The sequence below is a fragment of the Rhinolophus sinicus genome, linkage group LG12, assembly GCF_036562045.2.
Source record: "Rhinolophus sinicus isolate RSC01 linkage group LG12, ASM3656204v1, whole genome shotgun sequence".
NCBI classification, from domain to species: domain Eukaryota; kingdom Metazoa; phylum Chordata; class Mammalia; order Chiroptera; family Rhinolophidae; genus Rhinolophus; species Rhinolophus sinicus.
This window is the reverse complement of record NC_133761.1, coordinates 44,731,581-44,756,573: the sequence shown is the minus strand read 5'-3', so window position 1 is coordinate 44,756,573 and position 24,993 is coordinate 44,731,581. Positions and strand designations below refer to the sequence as shown.

The window sequence follows — 24,993 nt, the reverse complement described above, 5'->3', positions numbered from 1 at the left end:
AGCAGAGCTGGTAACCGAGATATGAACCAAGAACAAAGTGTTCACACTCCTCGCACTTTCAGTTGTGGAGTCTACCAGCTTTTGCTAGCAGGACTGTTTTGTAATCATAGCTTTGATTTTACAGGCTTTTTGCTTTTTTCTTTCTCATTTCCCCCCTAGCGACCTATTCTTCTTTTATGGGTACAATGTCTTTTCTTATTTCTTTAGTTACTCATTATAATTTATCTCGTTTTTCTCATTTCTTCTTTGCCTGTGCTGTCCCTGCTTTCTCCAAGCACTTTTTCGTTTGATGTTTTGGTTTTCCTCCTTTGTCTTTGGGACTTTCCTCGAAGCTCATGGTCCTTACCTGCCCACTCCTATTGAAGAGGGAGACAGTTTTTCTCTGTATCTCTGAGACTGATAGATGGGAGGGGGGTGGGGATGAGTGAGATGGTGAGGGGAATAGACAGCACAAATTGGTAGCCACAAGATTGCCCCGGGGATACGAAAGGCAGCTTGGGGGATATAATCAAGAATATCATAAAGGTTTTGTAGGGTGTCAGATGGACACTTGTCTTATTAGGGAGACCGCTTCATAGACGGTGTAGATGCCTGATCACTGTGCTGCACACCTGAAGCTGAAGCTGACTAATAATGAATGTCAACTATAATTACATATATATATATATATATATATATATGTATAGTCACAGGATGTGCAGTGCAGCATAGGGAATAGAGTCAGTGGAATTGTAACAGCTACGGGATATACGATGTCAGAGGGGTAGTAGATTGGGGGAGGGGGGCTATCAATTTGTGAGGGGTATAAATGTCTAACTATTGCATTGTTTTGTACACCTGAAACTGAAAACAAAAAAAAGAGTGAGACAGTAAAGCTGATTGTTTGGTGGGGCTTCTCACCTGGTGGGCACCCTGTCGGATGACAGGGCAGTGAGCTGAAGTTTTCACGGGGGGACTATTAGGTGACAGTAGTTGGAGACATTTCTCCACAAGAGACCATTCAGTTTCTGCAGAGAATTCTGGGCATCACGCCCAGGAGGGTATATTCTGGCCTGCTGGTCAGCCATTAGGGAGCAAAGTGACAGGAAACAGGGAAGTTCTCCCAGTTTGATTTGAGATGCACACTGAATTCCTCCGTATTCTGTCTGTGGCCTTAAGTTGCGTCCTTCTCCCCCTAGCACCACACAGCCCCAGATGTCTCCAGTTCAATTCCCCTAGAAAATAAGCCCCTGTCCTTTGCAGGAGGGAGAAGGGGGGCTTCGCATGGTGGGGGCCTGGGGAGGGCCAATAGCTCCTTGTAAGCCCAGGGCCCTGTTGCCAGCCTCTTGTCCCCTCCATGTCCCCTCCAAGTCCCCTCCATGGTCAGCATTCGGAGGGGTCCACTGCCTCCCTCCCACTGATGTCCCTGGGAAAGGACAGGTAACCCACTCCACCTGCTACCATCCATCGTCCTTGTGAATTTCAAAACTAAGTTCAACTCTTGCATCTGCTTCTTCACTTATCCTGTTATTTTTGCTCTTTGGGGTAATAACTTCATTTTTCACTTCATTTAGCAGGGTTTTGGTAGACAAGGAGATAAACATCCGTGGTCCATTTGCCTATTGAACCAGAAGTCAATTTTCAGTTTTCTGTATATTCTCTCAAATTCCTAGTACACTGATGAACGTAAAAATAACCACCCAGAATAAACTTGTTGGTGAATGTGGACATGGAAAAATGAATATATTTCTCTAGGGACACACATGCCTTTGTGTGTTTGACTGTGAGGACACATGCATGTGTGTGTGTGTGAAGGTGTGTCTCCTGAGTGTGGTCTGGCCTCCCCAGGCCATGCACATTTATGGGAAAATCACAAGAACTGCAGACTTTCACCGGTTTGGATAAGTCGAGATCGTTTTCGAAGTGACTCCTCATGAACTGTTTCCAGGATTTCAGAGTTACATTTGGTCTGCGCCTGGAAACTGGATTGTCTGCTTGTCATGCGGTATCTCTGGTTCCGCTCCCCCCTTAAGAACTCAGGATATGGCGAGGCCAAAAAGGAACACCCACGGAGCCATGGTTGGGGGTTCATACCACTATAATCTCGCGGGCGGCTGGTCGAGATCCAAAAGCAAACATCTGCCAGTAGCCAGTAAGGGGTCTTCCTGCACCCCAGTCTCGCTGGTGGCCGGGCGAGACACAGGAGGTAGGAGCAACACGTCCACAATGTAATCCGCTTGCTCACTGCACTTGCTAGCCACAATCTGCTGTCTACTTCTCTGCCAACCAACCAACTTGCTAGCCGCAATCTGCTGTCTACTTCTCTGCCAACCAACCAACTAACCAAGCCACCAACGTAGCCACAGCAGTTATATCAGTGGCCAATGGCTAAGCCGTAATAGCCGACGGCCATCTACTACCCGAGCCAGAACCTCACCAAGTGAGGCTGAGAGCCTGGAAGCTGCTCTCTGGGGCTCTGTCCCCACACTCCTGCAGCCACTAGCAGGCATGCACGTGTTCTTCCTGTGCTGCCTTTAAATGCACTGGACTCACCATGGCCCCTGTGCATGGTTCCAACCAGGAGAGGGCGAGAAAATGCCAAATGGACAGCCTTTGGGTGCTGGACCACTTCTGGATTCTACGGAGGGAAAAAATGCTGTCTTCCCACCTCCATGCTATACTTTATGGCATCTAGGCCGCAAAGCATCTCAGCTTATGCCCAGAGTCTTAAAAAAACTCTGTAAGAAAACAGCTCCACTAGTCTCTCTCGCTGCTTGCCCAGAATTTCCAAAACATCTCCCTGGAAAACAGTTGGCTTCTGTTTGCGGCTCATCCTGTCTAATTATAGTTGCTGAAACTCAGTCCGAAGGGAGAGGAGAACAGATGCTACACATCTCGTCTCCCACTGTCCTCAATCCACTTCTCCCCTGAGACTTCCCCTTCTCCACACTCTCCCTCTTCCCTGTTGCAGACAAAACCCTTCACACATCAGTGGATGCCTGGGAGGCGGTGAGCAGCAGGGTGGCTGTGTACAGCAGGCGAGCTCAGCCTCCAGTCAGCCAGCCGTAATGCCTTGAAGCATGTGTGTGAGCACAGTGTGTGTGTGTGTGTGTGTGTGTGTGTGTGTGCACGCGCCGTACAGGAGCATACATGTCTCTTCAAGTCACTATATGCTTGGCATTGAAAGAGATGAAGACTTACTTTTATTCTTACTTTTGAGCAATCCCCTGAGAGTGTTGGGCAGTATGGCAGATACCCTCCAGAACCCTATCAGTGCGTAATTAAAACTTTTCTATAAGAAGATGGCGTTGTAACCACAGCGGGTGCACACTGCACTCCCAGAGATGAGGGGCTGACGTGCCGTGTGAATTGTCCCACGATGCCACGGCCCAGCTGGGGGCATGTGGTCCAGCTTCTCTTTAGTGAGGACGTGGGCTGTTGCTGAAGCTTACTTAGATTAAATTGAAGGAGAAATAGGAAAACAGAGGGTAAATAGGTGTGACATTCAGTGGACCAAAAGAGTCTAGCAAGCAAATATTGGTTGCAGTGGCTGGTATACAAATGAGTGTATTGATCCTGTCCTTTTGGTTGAAGGTGCCAAGTTTCATTTTCTACTCAATTGATTTAGGAGTGCGCTGCCTGATTAAGTAGCCAGTGCAAGGGGAATGACTTACTTTCTAGATCCCACAGACTGCTCTGACTTTTGAAAAATCTCAGTATTCTTTAGGCTCCAGAAGAAAAAAAAGAAAGATTATTGATTGTTTCAACAGTAACATATTATAGCATTACCAGCAATCAAAATAGACTTCATTAGGGGGAAATTTAAATGATGCTTCCCTGGGAGGCATTTTGTAGTCAATTTTTTTTTGCTTCCTTCTGTTGCTCCCACAGACATGACTCTGATAACCCACAGAAGGAGATGAGAAAAGTGGCTCAAATTATCTCAGGTTGGCCTTTCATGATATATTGTGTCAGTTGTGGGGATAAAGTATCCCTGCAAGGAGCTACTTAGCAGGAAACTAGTCTATGCGAGACATGCAATAAACATGATTTCAATACTTAGGGTGAGAACAGCACGTGAAATGAATAAGCAGTCATTTGTGTATTCTCTCTTTTTCATGGTTTCAAAAGCATCACTTACAGATCAGTGGTGATTTCACTTCATAAATCAGGGTCATGCGTGAACTTGTAGCCTCATTTGACAGTGGGAGGTGACACTGCAGAGAGAATAAAATGATCAGGTTCAGATGCAAGTGAAAGAAGTTCCAAAGACTCCATTCTAGGGACAGCTCCCCCCTGGACAGTTACGAGGATTCTTCTCTGGACGCTCATGCAGACAGACGTTTCCTGCACATAGTAGGTGGTCTTCTCCCGGCCACTGCAGGTTGCCAGGATCCCAGTCCCCAGGGGTGGCGGCCCACTCCCCCTTCCTAGGAGCCTGTGAGCAGCAGATGGCCATGTATTTCTCAAGGACAGAGCCTGTGGCTTTTCCCAGCCAGTTACAAAATGAATCTGGGTGAAAAAGAGGTTTTAAGATAAAACCCCAAAGACTGAGCTCTTCTATCAGAGCAGCAGAGAGGAGTACACTGAGCTGAACCCTAACATGATGGTGACAGGCGAGCCTCTCATTGTGTACCTCTAAGTCCCCCAGGACCCAGAAGTAAGGGAGCAAAACACAGAGGTCTGTGTTCTCAAACTTAGCTTCTCATTCTCTGCACACACAGCAAAAACAGTAACACATTTAAAAGGAGTACCTCTTCAGCCTTTTAAAATACAATTCCCAAGAAAGTCCCCCAAATTACAATGGATTGCCACGAATAAAAATAATGGTAAAGGGGATAAATGCTCTTCTGGGAGAGAATAAGAGGCGGGAAAGCGAGGTGTAGCCAGAATTTAGTACTGCTAAACTGAGATAGCTGCTTCACACACCAGCAACCAATGAAGTAGCCCAAGCTGATTATAATAAGTGACAATCCTTTGCAAAGAGACCTTGCCATTTGTGACAATCCTTCCTGCCATTTGCAACAACATGGATGGACCCTGGGGGCACTGTGCAAAGTGAAAGAAGTTAAACAGAGAAAGACAAATGCTGTATGATCTCACTCATATGTGGAGATCACGTCCAGCTCCACTGCCCTCACAACCCAGAAATCCCCTCTTTGGCCCCCACCCCCCTGCCCCCAGCCTGCTCTACTGTTTTCAACTCTAATTGTCAGGAGTGTCTCCAGCATGTTGAAACAAAACCTCACTTCTTTTTAGCTTTCCAAAGCACCACACGGAATAAATCTGTCCCTTCTACATGACAGCTCTCCAAGCATTAGAGAGCAATGATGACATCTGCCTGTGGTTTTCTCTCATTGGAGCTAAACATGCTATGTCCCTGGACTGCTCTTCATGTGATCTCACTTCCAATTCTTTGACCTCCAAATATGCCTTTTCTCTGAGCATATTATGTGAGCAAATGTTCTATTGAAATACAGGGATGAAAATGGAAAAGATAATATTGCAGTTAGGGCTCATGGGCACAGAATATTGCTCTTACTTTCTGTCCCTTGGACACAGACCAAAATAACATTGCCTTTTTTGGAGAGTGGGAAGGGAATTAACTGCTTCATAAATTGACTTATTTTAAAATTGTGGTCAACGGAGTGTCAGATTTCTTTTAAAATGTGTTGCTGCAAAGTTAGCTCTATTTCATTTTGTATTTGTTCCTGCTTTATATCAATGGAGGACTATTTCTTTATTTCTATTGAATGTCCTTTTGTTGGTTTCAATCACTTTGTTACAATGATTTTAACTTTTGAATATAGCACTTACTGTAGGAGACATCCATTCAAACTTTGGTGCATGCGAAAATGTATTAACTTTGCTTTGTCTTCAATCAAAACAAAAATGGTGAAGGGCACAGGACCAAGAAAGAAGTCTAGAATGGCTTTGCTAGGTTCCTTAGAGGTTGATAAGGAGTTATTAAACAAAATATGTTTCTTTAACTCGTGGTGAATTGAAATGACATAGCTGTCCTTCCACCTACCTATCAACTTCTAACCCACAGGGACAACACAGGACTTTTTGTCAAGTGGTTTCTTGAAACCAAGTCACATGATAGCCTTGATACATCTCTGACCTACCCTAACCCTTATAGCAAAGCAATAGAGTTAGTTTAGAACATATTGTTTAGTGGGTCCATAGTAGAGTCCAGGGAACCAACTGTTGCTTTTCCAAATGGGTCACAATCTGTTCATTAAATAATTTATTCTGAAAGTTTCCCAGAGATTTATTTCAACCTTAAAAGTCTTTAATGTGTGAAAACTGGTCATTCTCCACATTTTGGAAGCCAGGATTGCACTGTGTGTCAGATTCTCTGAATTTTTTTTCCCTCTTTATTTGCACTATCTTCATTCTAGTTTTTTTTTTTTTTTTCCATTACTTTGTATGTCAGTTGCCACGAACTTTGTTTAGATAAACAACATTATGCATTATGCTTTGGTTCTATATATGTCAGGATAATATTTTGTTTAAGCTTGCTTTTAATTTTTGCCAGAAGGAGACAGCTATCAAGCGACTACATCAAATATTAAAAATCATTTTGAGGTCTGTATAGTGTTGGGGAACAGTGAAATAAGATTTTGGGTGGAAAATCATTTTTTAAAATCCCAATCGGCTTATTTAAAGTTTAGTTAAATTGAAAATAATTAACAGTAAAAAACAATCATTATTTTCTGTCTCTGTCATGTTTTATTCTCACAATAAACATTTTAACTTTTGGGTGAATAACAAAACAATTTGTTAGTGATATTGATCCGATCCTTTCTCTGCATTAAAGCCAAGAAAACACAGGAAATTTTCCTTTTATGATCAAACAGAGTCAAATTTTAGCTTTATTGGAAATTTGCTTCAACTCAATTATTTAGTAGTGTTGTTCTTTGTTAAGTTTCCTGGGTGGTAGATATGCAGTGTCCTTGGCTTTCTCTTCTAGGCAAAGAGAAATTGATTTCCAACATGGAGTCAAAAGTAAATAAAAGTACTTTTCAGTCTAAGGGACTTGTTTCACTATGTCTCTTTAATTAAAGTTGCTTTCCTGCTTAACACGTTGCGTACGGATCACGAGAATCTTCGTTTTTTCTGAGCCATGCGTTAAGGACGGATAACGAGAATTCTCGTTTTTACTGTTGACTCTTTTTACTTTGCATATTTTATTGAATTATTTGTGTTTCGTTAATATCTAACGGGCAAATGTCGTTAATGATAAAGTCTGCATCATATGTACACTTTTTAGAATTCATTTTTTTTTTTTCTAAAATAATAGTGATTTTGAATCGGATACGTTTTTTCACTCATGAGTCTTTTCACGTGTTACATTCACAACAGTGGATGTACGAATAAACAGAGTTTTCCAGAACTGTAGTGATTTGTTTATAACATTTGGAACCTTAGTATCCCTTAGGCAATTTTGAATTATGTTATTTTTGGAAAAACACCGAATTATTTTATTTAACTCTTCGGTGATACGTCATGAAATACATATTGTCCCACTGCACAAAGGAAGCTGCTTTCTGCAGTATCACACCAGGAGGGATTACTAACATCATAGGTGAGTAAATCCTAAAAAATTCCATAGAAAAATAATAAATGACATAGAAGCATTTACGCTTTAAAGAGAAGAGTGCATTTTAAAGTAGTTCCTTTTAAAAACCTGCCAGAACAGAGGGGTATGAGGGATTTAAACCCCACTGTACGCAACGTGTTAAATTGAGAGACATTTCCAATTTTATTTTTCTTCACTTTTTCAAAAAGTTACTAAGGTAATTCTGTTTCCATGCCATCCATCCATATTTTTCCTGTTTCCTAAATACCTTAAATATAACCTTTGTTATATCATTCCTTATACAAAAATACTTACATTGGATATCTACTTATTTATCTTATACATTTTTGGAATACAAGTATAATGTGTAGCAAACAGGAAAAAAAATGAACTTGTTGGTTCATTATTCTCAAAGGTGGATTATTTTGCTCTCTCTCTTCTCCTTCTGGTACCCCTGTGATGTGAATGTTGTTACACTTGATGTTGTCCCAGTGGCCCCTTAAATTATCTTCATTTTTTTGGAGTCTTTTTTCTTTTTGCTGTTCTGATTTTCTGCTACCTTGTCTTCTAAATTGCTGATTCTGTCCTCTGCTTCATTTCATCTGTTGACTCCCTCTGATGTAGTCTTCATTTCAGTTATTATATTCATTTCTGACTGGTTCTTTTTTATGCTTTCTAATTCCATTTGTATGTTTCCTATCTCTTTGTTGAAGTTCTCACTGAGATCATTGAGCATCCTTATAACCAGTGTTTTGGACTCTTCATCTGGTAGAGGGCTTGTGTCAATTTTGTTTAATTCTTTTTCTGGAGCTTTGTTCTGTTCTTTCATTTGGGACAGGTTTCTTTTTCTCCCCACTTTGGCTGCCTCCCTGTGTTTGTTTCAATGTATTAGGTAGAGCTTCTGTGTCTCTTGGTCTTAGTAGAGTGGCCTTATGTAGTAGGTGTCCTATAGGGCCCAGGGGCACAGTCTTCCTGGTCACCTGAGCCAGGTGCTCCAGATGTGTCCCTTATGTGGGTTGTGTTTGCCCTCTTATTGTAGCTGAGCCTTGTTTGCTGTTTGCACATGGCTGGGAGGGATTGACCCTCAGGCTGATTGGTTGGGACTGGCCGTGACTACAGTAGAAGAGCTGTTATGCAGGGGCTGACCCTATGGAGCAGGGTCCACTTTAGCAGGGCTCTGGTGCCTGCCGAGTCTGCCCTTTGGGTATATCATTTATACCCAAATGGTGGTTGGGTCATGCTCTGGTGTGGTCTGAAGCTGGCCACCAGCTGTATTGGTTCTGGGGCCTCTTGGAAGGGTCTCTGTTGCAGGCCAAGGTCATCTGCTCCCTGTGGTCTGCCCAGGGCTACTTGATAAGAGCTAAAAACTGATGTGCAGATGGCTGCCACTTCTACTGGCTTCAGAGGTGCCTAGGAGAGGCCACGCCTCAAACTGAGGCCAGCTGCTGCCATTGCTGGGCTTGGGGCTGCTCAGCAAGAGGTACAGGGCACACCGAGGCCAGATGCTGCTTGTTTGGGGTTTGTGAACCTTTGAGAGATTATAGGGAATCCTGCAACATGAGCAAAAACATGCCATCTGTATGGAAAAGCCACTGGGAGCGGCTTGCATGGGCCCGTAAGTTGGGTGGGGCTGGGTCTCGGAATCTCCAGGCTGATGGAGACTTAGATATGGCGGGCACCCACTTCTGCATGCTGGGAGGAGGGAGGGCTTAACCAAGGAACAATGGCTTCCACCAGCTCCTCCATCTGGGAGAAAGCTGCCCCTCCAGCCCTCATCCTGAATCCACACAACTCAGCTCCTCCTCGTATATCCCTCGTACCTTTTGAGCTGCTCCCCCAAGGCCCCAGATGTCAAAGCATCAGAAAACAGAAAATAAAAGGCATGGTTAAGATGCATCTGGATTTTCACTTTCCTCTGGATTGTTTTCCGTCTGGCGCCTTATTTTACTTCCCTGTCACAGGACACAGTTCAAAATTTCCTTGCCTACTATCTCCCTGACGTTGACACTTAAAACTCAGGTTGCATCCATTCCCCTCTCATGAAGGCCCTGGATTCCTTAATCTCTTAAAGGACCAGCTCTCTTCCCAAGGGGTGAACTATCTTTTGCTAAGACACTCGAGAAATTTAAAGTCCTGTAGGTACCTTTACTGCAGTTCAAATCAGACAAGGATATTATTCTTTGAGCTGCCAATTTTCTGAGCACCTACCAAGCACTGCACAGGCATATTTGTTTCTCTTTAAAATACCTGGCCAGACACTCATCCAAACTCTTCAATTCCTTTTGCACAGCTAAGCCAGACTAATATTTAAAAGAAACTGTGCTAAATACTGAGGGGAAATATTTAGACAAAGCTTAATTTTACTTACACTTTAAAAAGCATCATTGCACACATTGTCTAATTTAATTATCTTCACAAAACTCAGGGAAATAAATAGTATCATTATCTAAACTTTACGAAGAGGAAACTGCACTTAAGTAAAGTGATGTACCAAAGATCATTCTTGTAGCTGGTTAGTATAACAACAGGGCACAAACCCAACTTCCTATGAAATCCAGCCCTCTTTTCATTAATCCACTTCTCAGAAAACACAAACAGGGTGAAAACAATTGTTGCTAGAGAACACTATTTCTGATTTACTCTTGTTTATCTCTAAGGAGAAAACAGCAGAGCAGTTACGGGTATACTTGGCCCTCCAAATCTACAGGTTCTGTATTTGCGGATTCAACCAACAGCGGATTGAAAATACTTTTTAAAACGTTACATTGTCGGTGATATATACTATAGTTAGGCCCACCATGGTTGCATCTGTACTGAACATGTACAGACTTTTTCCCCTGAACAATACAGTGTTATCAACTATTCACGTAGCATTTACATTGTATTACATATTGTAAGTAATCTAGAGATGTTTTAAAGTATGTGGGAGGGAGAATGTGCATAAGTTCTATGCAAATACTCCACCATTTAATGTAAGGGATGTGAATATTTGTGGTTCTGCTATCCTGGGGGGAGGGGCCTGAAACCCATCCCCCATGGATACCGAGGGATGACTATACAAGCATCTCCTCTTTCTGTCTCGAAGTCCTGAGCAACAAGGGGCCAAATGGTCCTTGGGTCTCATACATCGGTAGAGAAATAAGCCATCGCCACTTGGGTAGATTTGCAATGGACATGGTGTTAGCTGGCAAAATCAGGAAAATAATTCAGATATTTGAAAGAACATTTGCAAAGGAAGGTTATAAAAATAATTTCTTTTTCCACGAACAGCTCTATCTCCTTGAGGCCAGCAACCTGAGTTTATATTCCTTTTGGACCCCAAAAGAAGTAGGACCTAATTCACTGATTCTACTCAGTAGAGCAGCCCCCCCCCACAAACCACCTCCGCCCCCCCCCCACCCCCACCCCCACCCGTGTGGGACACGATCCCCGGGCACTGTTGTCCCATCAGCCAGGCCTTGGCTTTCTCAGCAGGAGATGGGTGCTGGGGTGGCGAGCTCAGCAGTGCCCTGGGGGCTTGGCTCCATCAGCTCTCACCCTCTGGTTGCCCCGTCAGCCAGCTCAGCCCCAGCACGCTTCCCGCTGAAGTTGCTCGAAGGCTGGCAAATCGTCTGGCCATATGCCTGTGAGAATCCTGGTTCCTTAGCACTAATTTCTCAAATGAATTAATAAATTGGCTTTCAGCTTTTCAATATCAGTCTCCTGAGCTTAGTTAATATGTGCCTGCTTCTAAGAGACAAGTGGTAAAATTAAATCTCTAGGCCTGTGAGCTGAAGGCAGGGCCTGGCAAAGTCGCCAAGGTGTGGCGGACCACCATGTGGGCCCCTGGGCCTCACCAGGCCCTCTTTCCTCCCTGGTGACAACAGTTCAATGAGGGCAGATGCTGGAAGGCCTGTTAAAGTTTTCTGCACCGTCACGCTTCCTATTTACACGGGTGCTTTTCTGTTCACTGTGCACATTCCCAAAGGCAGCAGTCAGCCCGACGGGCCATGTACCTGCCCAGCGCTGAGTGCAGCACATGGGCTCAGGTTCTCACTGAGGGGTTCCTGATCACTGGAGACCGAAGTTTGTTTCTAGTGGTGCTGACCGAGGGACAAAACGTGTTCGAATGGCCTGGTGCCTTCACGGAACAGCAGGCAGGAGCTTCGGGCTGCCACTTTGGGGGTTTGGTCCTCCATCCACACCAGCATTTGTGGAGCATTCCCGCGGGCACAGCTGAGCGTTAGGCCCCGCTACGTGGCAGAAAACGAGGAGGTGAAGGCATGGGATCCAGATGACAGCTGTGGGAGTTCAGCTTATTAGGCGGTACCCACCTCCCAGTTCTGTGGAATGCAGACAGAAGCATCCATGGTCAAGTATAAAAAGATATTCCTGGCTTCTTTTTCTCAGTCTGAGGAACCTCACCTATGTGTACATTTTCAGTTTAAAACATTGAATAGTATGTGATTCTCCTGAGCACATTAAATAATAGGAACTGCCTAACCCTGACGTATGCGGTCACCAGTGTCTCATGAATATCCTTTCATGTCCCTCCCAGTGTCAGCTGCCCAGCAGTCCCTGCGGGACCCTTGGTTGGAAGCCACAGTGGAGTTTCCTTTCCCAGCTCTCCTTCCCCTTCCTGTATCACTGATCATGCTGTCCCCACATAGGAATGTGACAGGGATAGAGGCCCCTGTGGCTTCAGCTGGACGCTGTGGGTTCCACGGTGGCCCTGGTCAGTGGTGGGCTTGTACTGCTTCCAGCTGAAGTGGGCACCCCTGCCCTCAGTGGTGCTGAGTTCATGGTTTGGGGCCCTTAATTTTTTCTCTTCTCCCTCCATTTTTCTTGATTTCCATTTCACCCATTTTGGATTGTGTTTCTGAGCCCCCTGCTTCCCACCGGCCCCACCGGCTCCTTCCCAAGTCTGGAGACCCAGCGGCCAATGGAGGAGGTCTGTTCTTGTCTCCAGTGCCCTTTCTGGGGGTGGCTGCTTGAGCCTCCACCCGATGCTAATTTTGAAATCTCCCTAAGATTGAGGTCTGAGTGATCTAAACACAAAAGGAAACAAAACGTTTTATCCTAATCCATTTTCAGTAAACGTTTCCTTGACTATTCGGCCTTTAGACATCTGGGCACACATCAGTGTAGCTGGCCCAGCACAGTGAGAAGCACTTTTCATATGTTAATTATAATTATGTTTCCTTTTCACTGAAACCTTCACAAGCAAATTCTGTGAGATCAGATGAAATTTTCAGTAGACTCTTCCAGCCAAATGTGTTTTCATGTTGAAAATGTAGCATTTTTATTTTTTCAGCTTGTGTTATAGCTTCAGTGAAATAATTACCTCTGACCAACAAGGTTAATGGACATCTCAGGATTTGTGCTTTTAATTCTAAGATTTCAGCTATAAATACAGAGCTCTGTAGGAAATTATAACAAAAGGATATCAGTTATAATTGAAAGTTCAGGCATCGCTCACTGCTGCTATGTCCATCCATACCCAAACCATCAAACTTATCTGGTACCTGGAGGCACATAACGGTTGGAAAAAGCTGTTTGTCACATTGCATTATCTTGGGTGTTGAGACAAAAGGAAGTGACCACAGAGAGTGCTGCAGTGGACTTGGTACCCCCTTTCGCCCCCCTCCCTGTGCAACTACTCAGACCTGCACCCAGAGAGCTGACTAGGCCCTGAGAGGAGCAGGCATGCCAAAGGCCACCCACAGGCATGTGGAAGGCCACCAGGTCCCTGCTAGTCCCGTGTAACAGACCTGCCCCTTGGAAACAAGGGGAGCCAGTTTCTCTCCCTGCATCCTGGCTGAGCAGGGAAAAGAAAAATCTGTTGTGATAATCTGTTATAAATAAAGTTTCTACTCTTCCTCAGCTCACAGAAATTTTTGGAGGCCAAAGGCATGAGGGAAGATTCCAGAACTGGGGTCAGAATATGGCATGGATTCCTGATTTGCCACCCACTGTAAGTGATTTGGGGCAAAATACCCAAAATCTCTGAGTCTCAAATTCTTCACCTTAACCTGCTTAAAGTATGTGTTGTTTTGAAGGATCAAGAGAGATCATGGAAATGAAATTACTTTCTAAATTTTAAAAGCACTTTGTAAATATCAGATTTGTGTGATTGCCACTAATGAAAGCATCCTCTGCCAGCCCCTCAGAGGCTGCCCACAGCCACGTCACATTGCTGTCTTTAACCTGGGTCCCTCTGGCTGGAGGGCTGATTCCAAAGGAAAGTTAGTGTCCTCCTGGGAACAGGGGGGAGAAAATTAAGTGTATTAGGCATGTAACCAGAGTCAAATATCACCCAGGCAGCACCTGTCTCCCTGGGGGACACATCTCAAGGTTTCTTCTGATTATTTTGTCTCAAATGCGTAGGTGTCAGTCAGGATTAGGGATAGAGAGAAGTAACTTTAAAAATGTTTACAGCTGCACCTGAAGTATTTACTCAAAATCCGTGTGTGTGCACGCACGTACACACACACACACACACACACACACACACACACACAAACACAAACACATGCTCACCCTACATACTGTGATGAATATACCAGCCTGAAGAAAGAAATGAGCAAATAAATCTGTGCCAAAGGCAAAGTCTTAGAAATTTGATTAACGGGCTCTTTATAGTGATTTATTTTTCTCTTGGGGAGCTTTCTGTTTCTCTGCCCCATTTTATTTTGGGTGGAGAGACATTTGATTTGGTGGGTGGTAGCTCTGTGACCATTCTCAGACTTGGGTCTCTAGGTGTCCTGTTGTTTAACAAATGAAAGGCTTATTATGAGAAAGGAAGTAAAGCATGGGGAGAATAAACACACGCCATAAATGGTAGCTACTGGTAAGTTGCAGCTACATGAGACAAGGTAAGCTTGTCCCATGGCCCCCAAAGCTCCAGATTTGTTGAAGGAAACCAGGGCTTCAGTAAGGAAGAAGGAGTGTCCTGGCAGCATTGGGGGGATGAGCCCTCTGCCCCCCTCACAGCAGGGAGCCAGGGATCCCTGAGTGGATAAAGACACACCCCAGACTCCGAGAAGGTTCCAGAGTGGAGACAGGCAAGAACGGCGATGTGAGATCCAAACCTCCTGAACACCACACGCTACCAAACCTACAGCTTCGGCTGATGTGATAAGCGGGTGGTTCATATTAAGTGAACATGGTTTAACTCATTTCCAGTTCCTGTGTGATATTTGTGGAAAGGGTAATCGATTAGAAGGAAGAAGTCTATTTTATTTCTGAAATCCTAATTAAGACTCAAAATATTAGGAAGATGGAGGGTACAGTTTCCAAAACTGCACAAAATTTTAATTAAAAATTCTCACCCAAGGTGTTAACTGTACAAGAGGGATGATGAGTGTTGAAAAAACTGAAATGTCATTCATTTCCTCATTTGGCACATGTTTCCTAAGCAGCTATTATGTGTCAAGCCCCTGATATTTAAAGATGCTTATAAACTACTTGGGGAAGGCAGACAGTTACACCATAGTTTTCTAGGTGTTTTGACACTGGTGGCGTGGGAGAGGGGGTGGGGGTGGGGGTGGAGAGATTAGGTGGGCATGGAGGGGCTGTGGGGTTTCCTGGAGGAGGAGGAGTCAATCCTGTACCAAAGCAGACCTCACCGAGCCAGCCTGTGATGGGAGAGGAGCTTGTGTCAGACAGTAAATCAACAACACAGCCCTTCCTTCATCAAGGACGTCTTTCTAAGAAAGAGAAAGAACTGAACTAAAGAGTTTGCTTAGTGTTTCAGTGGGTTTAGGTTGTGACACAAGCCCCCCTATCTTGTCACAAGCCAGGACCAGACTGTCGCAGGCCAGCAGCTGATATGTGGACCATGCTTGGAGCACTGTACTAGGAGACAACTAAGGGTTGTTTGGGAAGAGAGAAGTGTGGAGTCCCACAGAGAGAACTGCCCGGACAAAGACAGACTGGCCAGGGCCTCCCGTAGTGAGTGCACCACAGTTCAGGGGGACAGGTGAGACGCCCAGGTCAGCAGGGGCCAAACTTGTTTTCATTGAAGGAAGCAGGGACATTAAACAACGCCATTCCTGCCTCCGTTGCCAACTCACACCAGCCTCCTGTGAAATACTCCCAAAGCAAACATTCGGAGGGACTCAGAGACAAGGAGGTTTCTTCCTCAGCCTCTGAGGCCAAAAGGCCCCATTCCTTCCAGGAACACCCGGCATTTAAGAGAAACGAGATAAAACGGGCCCAACAGCGACATCTATGGGCCGTGCCCAGTTTTCCGGTTTCGAAAAACTCGGTTCCTATAATACTATCCGCTGTGTCTGTTGAGTCATCAGTTGTGAAGAAGTTTAGCTTTACTTTACAAGGAAAGAGAGCATTTGCCACCTTTATGAGTCCATGCCTTTGCGGTCAGCGTGTTCTCTCTAGTAATTACCCTTTAAGACCCTGGAAGTGGATAAAGCTAAGCTTGACTTCGTTTTAAGTCAAGACTGAGTTGGACTCATTTATTAGCTGCTTTCCTTGGGGAACACAGAGATTTGCTCGGTGTGGGTTCCCAGGGTCGCTGAGACAAAGATGGAACGTCAGTAAGTAAAAAAGCACACGAAACAAGCTTCACAGACTACACTGTGCCCAGAGCCAAACCCAAGGGTCCCTGCGCACACACCCTCAGGGAGACAGACACGTTTGTTTCCTTTGCCTCCGAGGAACCTGTATGTTCCTGGATTCACAGAGCAGTTCTTCTCGAGATGTTGTAAGTGTGATTCATTTATGCCATTTCCAAGAATATTTCACTTTCCATCGATTTCCCAGGAAATCTTTCTTTTGTTGGGAGTTCTAAGAAAGAGGACACAGAGTTACTTCCCTTTTCACTCTCCTGCCTGGAGCCGGTGCTTGGGTTGGTGAGGCAGAGCTCCGTGCGGCTGTGGGGGTACCTGGGCCGGAGGTTGGGCTTCTGTGTCCCTTGGGAGACACACACTTATGCTGGGCAGGCAGTGGATACAATACAACAATTAAAAAAAAGAACCGTTAACTGTAGAAAATGGACTGTGCTTAATGTATAGCCCTGCTTTCCAGCCAGGAGGGCATGTGGACAATGCAGAGCCAGAAATGCTGGAATTCCAGGAGGGGGGGACCACTTATCCTTGTCAGGTGAAGGTGACACCTGGAAGAATAAGTGTTTGCACGTTAAGCTCTCTGGGGCATTCAAGAGAGCAGCGTGGACAGTCAAACCAAGGAGCTTGGTTTTGTCCTTCAGGTGACAGAGGAGAGTGGCAGTTTTGTGGAGGAAAAGAGAAGGGGACAGTGTGGCATCAGGAGTTGTCCTTGCTTTGTGTGCTGTGTGTTCACTCCAGGCTGAGCAATCTAAATTTAGGAATTCAGTTTGTAACTCTCCGCTGGGTCCGGCACAGCCCTGGCAAAGCCATTCCTGCTGAATGGATCCTGGCCTCACAGGATAGACCTTTCCCTAGAAATTTCTATGTGTGTGAAATATTTACCAACTAGAAGTTTTCAATAATGTATCCTCACTAAGTGTCAGGCACTGTGATAAATACTTCACATAGGTGGTTATTCTTATTTTTTTTTCAATTACCATTGACATGCAATGTTATATTAGTTTCAGGTGTACAACACAGTGATGAGACATTTATATAACATACGAAGTCATCACCTAGATAAATCTAGTACCCATCTGACACCGTACATAGTTATTACAATATTATTGACTGTATGCCCCATGCTGTACTTTACATCCCTGTGACTATTTTGTAACGATCAATGTTACTTCTTAATTCCTTCTCCTTTTTCACCCACCCTCCTAACCTCCCGCCCATCTGGCAACCATCGGTTTGTTCTCTTTATCTATGAGTCTGTTTGTGTTGTGTTTGTTCATTTATCCTGTTCTCTAGATTCCACATATAAGTGGAATCATATTGCATTTGTATTTCTCTGTCTGATTTACTCCATTCAGCATAATACCCTCTAGGTCCAACCAGGTTGTTGCCAATGCCAAGGTTTCATTCTTTTTTATGGCTGAGTAATATTCCATTGTATATATGTACCACCTCTTCTTTATCCATGCATCCATTGACAGACACCCAGGCTGCCTCCACATCTTGGCCATTGTAAACAATGCTGCAATGAATATATTGATGCATATGTCCCTTCAAGGTAGTGTTTTGGGTTTCTTCAGATAAATACCCGGAAGTAGGATTACTGGGTCCTTCTTGGTCTCTTGTTATAGCCTTTGTTTTAAAGTCTATTTTGTTTGGTATAAGTATTCCTACTCCAGCTTTGTTTGTTTATTTTCTTTTTCATGAACTTTCTTTTTCCATCCCTTAACTTTCGGTCTGTGTGTGTGTCTTTTGATCTGAAGTGAGTCTCTTGTAGGCAGCATATGTAGGGGTCTTGTTTTCTTTTCCATTCAACCACCCTATGTCTTTAGATTGGAGCATTTAATCCATTTACATTGAAGGTAATTGTTGGTAGATATGTAGTTATTGCTATTTTATTATTCATATTTTTCCATCTTTTTTTCTTCTTCTTAAAGAAGTCCCTTTAACATCCCTTTAACATTCCTTGGTTGGGTGTTGATAAACTCCTTTAGCTTTTTCTTTTCTGGGAAGCTCTTTATCTGTCCTTCGATTCTAAATGATAGCTTTGGTGGGTAGAGCAATCTTGGTTTTAGGTCCTTGCTTTTCATCACTTTGAATATTTTGTGCCAATCCCTCCTAACCTGCAAAGTTTCTGTTGAGAAATCAGCTGACAGTCTTATGGGAGCTCATTTGTAGGTCATTAACTGCTTTTCTCTTGCTGCTTTTAAGATTCTCTCTTTGTCTTTAACCTTTGACATTCTAATTATAATGTGTCTTGGTGTGGGCCTGCTTGGGTTCATCTTGTTTGGGACTCTCTGTGCTTCCTGGACTTGTATGTCTATTTCCTTCACCAGATTAGGGAAGTTTTCTGTCATTATTTTTTCAAATAGGTTCTCAACCCCTCACTTTCTGTCTTCTCCTTTTGATACCCCAGTGATGTGAATGTTGGTACATTTAATGTTGTCCCAATGGCCCCTTAAACCATCTTCATTTTTTTGGATTCTTTTTTCTTTCTGCTGTTCTGCTTGGGTGTTTTCTGCTGCCTTATCTTCCAAATTGCTGATTCATACCTCTGCTTCATTTAATTTACTGTTGATTCCTTCTAATATATTCTTTATTTCAGTTATTGTATTTGACATTTCTGCCTGTTTTTTTTTTTTTTATGTTTTCTATCTCTATTTTTATGTTTCCTGTCTCTTTGTTGAAGTTCTCACTGAGATAATTGAGCATTTTTACAACCAGTGTTTTGAACTCTGCTCTAGTAGATTGTTCGTGTCAATTTTGTTTAGTTCTTTGCCTGGAGCTTTGTTCTGTTCTTTCATTTGGGATATGTTTCTTTGTTTCCCCATTTTGGCTGCCTCCCTGTGTTTGTTTCTATGTATTAGGTAGGGCTGCTATGCCACCCAGTCTTAGTAGAAGGGCCTTATGTAGTAGGTGTCCTTTAGGGCCTAGTGGCTCAGTTTCCCTGGTTACTTCAGCTGAGTGCTGCAAGTGTGTCCCTTGTATGGGTTGTGTGTGCCCTCCTGTGGTAGTTGAGTCTGGTTGCTGATTGCACATTAATGTGAGGGGTTGACCTCAGATTGATTGGTTGTGAAGACTGGCCATGACTACAGTCAGCAAGCTATTGTGCACGGGCTGACCCTATGGAGCAAGATTTGCTTTAGCAGGGCTCCAGTGCCTGTGCTATCTGCCCTTTGTGTATATCATCTGTGGAGGTGGCTGGGTGGTTTTCTAGCTCAGTGGGAAGCCAGCAACTGGACATGCCAGGCCCCGGCTTCCTGGGAGGGGACCCACCACAGGCAACGTCACATGCTGCCTGTGCCCTGCCAGGGGCCACCTGGAATGAGCCACAAAGTGATCTGCAGATGGCTGCCACCCATGCTGGGCTTGAAGTGCCTGGGAGAGGCTAAGTCAAAACCAAGGCCAGCTACCACCAGTGCCAGGCTTATGGCTGCTTGGCAAGTGGTATGGGGCACTGTGAGACTAGATGCTGCTTGTTTAGAGCTTGTGAACCTTTGAGAGATTTTAGGAAAGTCTGCAGCATGAGCCAAGACAGGCCATTTGTATGGACAAGTCACTGGAAGTAGCTTAGGTGGGCCTGCAAGTTGGGTGGGGTGGGGTCTCAGGAAATCACCAGGGTGGAGTGAATGGTGCTAGCTAGATTGATGGAGACTCAGATATGGCAGCCACCTGTGTCTGCATGCTGGGTGTGGGAGGGCCCCACAAAGGAACAATGGCTTCTGCTGGCACTTTTGTCCAGGAGAAAGTTGCCCCTCCAGCCCTCACCCTGTAGCTAGGCACTTCAGTTCCTCCCCATATATCCCTGGCACCTTTCAAACTGCTGCCCCAATGCTGGAGCTCAGCGGGAATGAGTCTATTAGAGAGTAAATCCATGTGCAGGCCCTTTAGGAGGAGTGCCTGGAACTCCAGCCACCCCCGTCTTACTCAGGTACAATCTCCCTGGTTTTCCCAGCCAGAAGTGTGGGGACTTATTTCTCTGACACTGGAACCCTGGGCTGGGGAGCCTGATGTGGGCCTGGGTCACCTCATGCCTCAGAAGGGGCTTCTGAAGTGAAAATATCCCTCCTGATTTTTATCTGACACAGGGGATCAGCCTGTTCCATGTCTCTGCCCCTCCCACCAGTTTCAAGGTGGCTTCTTCTGTGTGTCCTTAGAGGTAGAACTTCAGTTCAGCTAGACTTCAGGTGATTCTCAATGATGGTTGTTCTGTAGTTTAGTTGTCATTTTGATGTAGTTGTGAGGGAGGCAAGCACAGCGTCTATCTACTACACCATCTTGATCAGAAATAATTTCCGTTGTTACAATTATTATCACACCCATTTTACAAGTTTGGAAATCAAAGCTTTGAAATTTTTTAATGTTGCCCAAGATACACAAGTCTGTGGTAGAGGTGGAACTGAGACTGCAGTCTTTCATCCCAGAAACTGCCTTGTTAAGCCGCTTGGCCCTGCCTCTGTCAGGCCTTGTTTCAGACTTGCTTTCTCCGTCCTTGTGGTCAGCCCTCCATGGCTGGAGCTCCTTATCCTTTGAGGATTGTTTCCCTTCCTATTGCTAAATGAGGCTCTCTCCTCTTAAATGATTTTCACACCTCAGACCCTCAAAGAAAAGTACCGATTCTAGAATCCCATGCAATACCCAGAGCATCAGAATCTCTTGGAACTTAGCTTTTAGGATCTAAGTGGCAGATGCTGCACCTTTAAGTTTATGCTACAAGCTGTGAACACTTGAGGAATTATAAAATTTTGTGAATGTTGATAACACAGCTATCTTCTTCTTCAGCCTCCGCTCACCAAAGAACGGTTGTAAAAATTTAGAAGTAGTGGCGCTTTCTCTTGGTTTTTAGGGGGAAAATAATCTCTAGATGAGAATCACTTATAGAGATAATAATTGAAATTTCTAATATTTTCCTCCTAATGGATGGAATTATTATTAGAGCAGCCTGGTATAATGGAAAAAGGTTAGAGGATGGGAGGTCTGAATTTCGTCCCCTGCTCAGCCTCCAACACACCTTTGGACCCATGGCCAGCTGCTTATTCCCATCTGTGTAATTTGTAGGATAGATTAGGTGATCTCTCAGTGTCTTTTCAGCTCCACCATTCTATTATCATAGTCATCAAATATCCATAACCACTTTAACTCTGATAAGCACATGTCTGTTAGGTGACAAATGTCCTATTTGCTTGATGGTAGACATAGTCCCTCTGAGGTCTGTGGTATGCTAATGAGGGAGGGGTTATTTCTCTACCTGGACACCCCTTTTTGCTTTTCAAAGCTGACAAGAAGAAAAAGCACACATAGTAGCTAATATATACCAGGCACTGTGTTAGGTACATAGCATGCATTATGTCCTCATCGAAGGTGAGGGGTGGACAGGGCCATCTCTAATGTACGCATTTGTTTATTTAAGAACTATTTCCTGAGAGCTTCCAATATGCTTATGTTGTTTTAGGTGCTAGAGATACAACAGTAAATGAGAGATAAAACTATGACATCATATAAATACCAATTTATCCCACAAATATTTATTAAATGCCTACCATATGCCAAATACTCTGCTAGTTGTTGGAGATACCAGAGTGACCAAATCTCTGACCTCATCACATTCCCAAGTTAGCAGACTAAAACAATGAAGGGACAATGTTAGTAACACGTAAGTGCTCTAGAAATACTGGAGGGACATACAATAGCGGGAAATACCCCTTGACCTTCATCTGCTCAAAGCATGAGTTAAAGATGCTTCTGAATGCCACACGTTAGAAGTGATCTCTGCTTATTTATTCAAGTCCAAGATTCTGCCGCTGACCTAGCTACTTTTAGAAGACAAATTTAGGTAAAGAATAATAAGTGTAGCATCTCTACTTGTGTATTTTCATCTTTCTCCCTCTTATTCTGTTATAAATGGATATTTTTGTTGTCCATGCTGCTTGTGTCTTTCTGTGAGAGAGCACTAATACACTCATTGTTCAAGCCCTGTTCTTTCAGGTATTGGATTCCGAATAGCCTGGGGCTGTGACTGGCTCAGCGTCGTACGAATTACTTACTCATAGGATCAAGGTCGAGAAGAAAGCGTCATCCTTCTTTATTCAGCTCAATTTGAAACTATGGGAAAGTGATCCCGTTTCACGTTCTCTTCAATCTTTATAAGATTCTGGAAATGGACACAGTAGCGCCAGATGGTTGACATGCCTGGAAACTCTCCAAGCTCACACAAGTCTAGATTTAAGCAATTAATAGTTAAAAAAATGTCCTAGTCAGTTTTGAAAAAGCCATAGATTGGGAGCATTTCAGTAAATCACAGAAGTCTCAGTATTCTAACTTCCCCAATCAACAAAAGAAAACATTTTAAGAGGTTTGGTGTGGAAAATTCAAATAAATGCTGAAAACATAACATTAAATTACATTTAATTTGTTACTTTTGATTGAAGGCTCTATATTATACTTCATATTAAAATAACTATTAATAGACTGTAATATGTTATAAGCAAATATCCATGTGTGATTTTTAATATGTGCTGGGGAAAAAAATAAAACAATACCAACACCACACACAAAAAAAATAAATAAAATAGTTATGAGAATTTCAAATTCAGGAGTATGAGAGTTTATACAATCATCCTAGTTAATAGGACTGTGTACCTTTTTACGTTCATTCAACAAACACTTATTGAGTGTCTACTAAGAGACTGATATGCAATCCCTGACTACAGAGACGGATCAGCTTTGGGAAGTGAGTGAAAGCTTCGCTGAAAAGTGAATCCTTAAGTGGATCTTGAGGGATGTGTAGGAGTTTATGGGAAGATGACATATGTTTTGGCAGTGGGAGAGGAAGGAGACAGAGGCAGGGGATGGAGGAAAGGCAGGAAAGGCGGTCCAGGCAGTGGTAAGAGCCTACACCATGGCCAGAGCCATGAAACCACATCGCAGGCTGAGGGAGCCCCAAGTTCCAGTGCTGGGGAGTGAGACAGCTGTGGGAGGCAAGGCTGAAAACATCAGCTGTCACTGGTGGTGAAGGAGCCCTGGAAAAGCTAAGGGAACTGCCAAATTCTGTTCCTGAATGGAACCACTGATAAGTTTTAAACCAGAGGGATACAGGATAGGCTGTTTTACGGAGGTTCCTTGTATCACTTTCCGTTGTTCCCATTTCATTGTGCGTGTATGTAGCAGTTCATTGCCTCAGCATCGCAGACCTATGCTGTCTTCACGTTGATGAACTTTCCCTTGGCACAAAGCACTGGGACTCTCAACCCCTGTAAGCCCTGGTGGCCGGTGCTTTCCTCAGATGGATACCATCTTTAAGAGTTTCGCTGTTTAAAATAACTCTGAGGTGTAATAGTTGTGTATTGCAAGGAGCCCCCCACCTGATTGTTGATTTTTTTAATGTGAATCAAAAATAGTGAAAGTATGTTTTCTGGTTTCAAAAGACAATTAATTATATGTGTAAAATCAGTGCCCTAAACCACCCTGTGGACTTGACCGCAGCATGTACTTCCATAGATGACAGCAGCTAGTGACTCTGGCAGAAGATATTTTGGGTGGTGGTGTTTTTATGCAATGATAGGAAAATGCCTCCTACATTACATTTCTGGTATGAAAAAAGTTAAAAGAAAGCTTTCATATTTCAGAACAATGGTAGTGGTAATTTTCAGATGATTAATTCGATTTTGAAATTTAAAGAATCATTTTTGTCCATGCCTTTACCTACATGCATAAAACCATTTCAAACGACCTTCAGCAAAGAATCTCACTTTATTTGTGATCAGTCAGTCATCACTAGAGCTCTTTCCCAGTGTTATTCTTTTATGCAGGTAATTGATTTGAACTGCTTGAGTTCACCTGCTTGAACAGTATAGAGAATTGATAGAAGCTCAGAAAAAACTTCTTAGCCCAAGAAAAAAGGGCCAGAAAAGGCCAGAAAATATATACTATTTGTGCAATTTGAGTAAACAAAACACTTGAGAAAGGAGGCGTGTGAGCTACTGTCCGCTGGCAGCCAGCACCGTCTCCACCCCTTGCTCTGTGCTCCCACACCCTGCACGAGAGGGGTGCATGGGAACTGCGTTCTCTGGACATCATGACAGCGCGGTTTTAAATATGTTTTGCCAATGAGATGGACTTGCCTGAGCTTTAGGAATCAGAAGGGTGGTAGAATCCACTCAGCTTCGTTTATCAGAAATGTAGGTTTGTAGGTTTCTGCGTACACCTGTGTCTTTGAGACACCTGAGCAGCTCTGTCTCCTGCCGGTCATCTACTCAGATAGGACATTGGCAGTGGCTTTCCAGAGATTTCTGACCTGGTGGTGACAGAAGCAACGTTCTGGTTGTAACCAAGGGTGCAGTGGCAGACCAGAAAGACCACAGTAGACCCTCAACTTCTTCTGCCCTCCCAACTGTTCTGTAAGCGTCTGATATTCTGTATTAAATCCCTTTCTATTGAAAACACCTAGAATGGTTTCTATGTTTCTTTCCTAATCCTGACTGATACAGCGAGACTTCATTTAAGTTATTTTTAAAAGGTCAAATGTTAGCCCCGGTTTTTAAGACTGTTTACCACGAATTGTTAAAAGATAAAATTGTTTTTTAAAAAAGATAAAATTGTTAAAAGATAAATTGTTAAAAGATTAAGCTCATGCTGTTTGCTCTTACAAACCAAACAATTTACGTACAAAAAAATTAAGCCCTTTTCTATTATTTTACTTTACTTGGTGGTTCATTACAAAATCAAGTTCCCCAAGCATTTCTTCCTCACTGGTTGTAAAGTACGATAGGTTTAAAGCCGTGATTCTCAAAAGCGGAAGGGTGACTTTAGCCCCCAGGAGACACCTGGAGACATTTTGGGTTGTCATATTGAGGATGAGGGTGCTAC

At 43.7% G+C, this 24,993-nt stretch overlaps 1 long non-coding RNA gene across 2 annotated transcripts in view; it reads left to right on the top strand.

The window, feature by feature from the left end:
* The window catches only part of LOC141567848 (uncharacterized), a 99,184-nt gene extending 74,510 nt beyond the window's left edge, over positions 1 to 24,674 (top strand). The window contains exons 4-5 of one of the 2 annotated variants that reach the window (XR_012490741.1): positions 13,428 to 13,517; positions 22,114 to 24,674. This is a non-coding gene — a long non-coding RNA (uncharacterized LOC141567848). The remainder of the gene's footprint in view (positions 1 to 13,427; positions 13,518 to 22,113) is intronic. The other variant, XR_012490742.1, reaches the window with a different exon arrangement.
* The last annotated feature ends 319 nt before the right edge of the window (positions 24,675 to 24,993 follow it).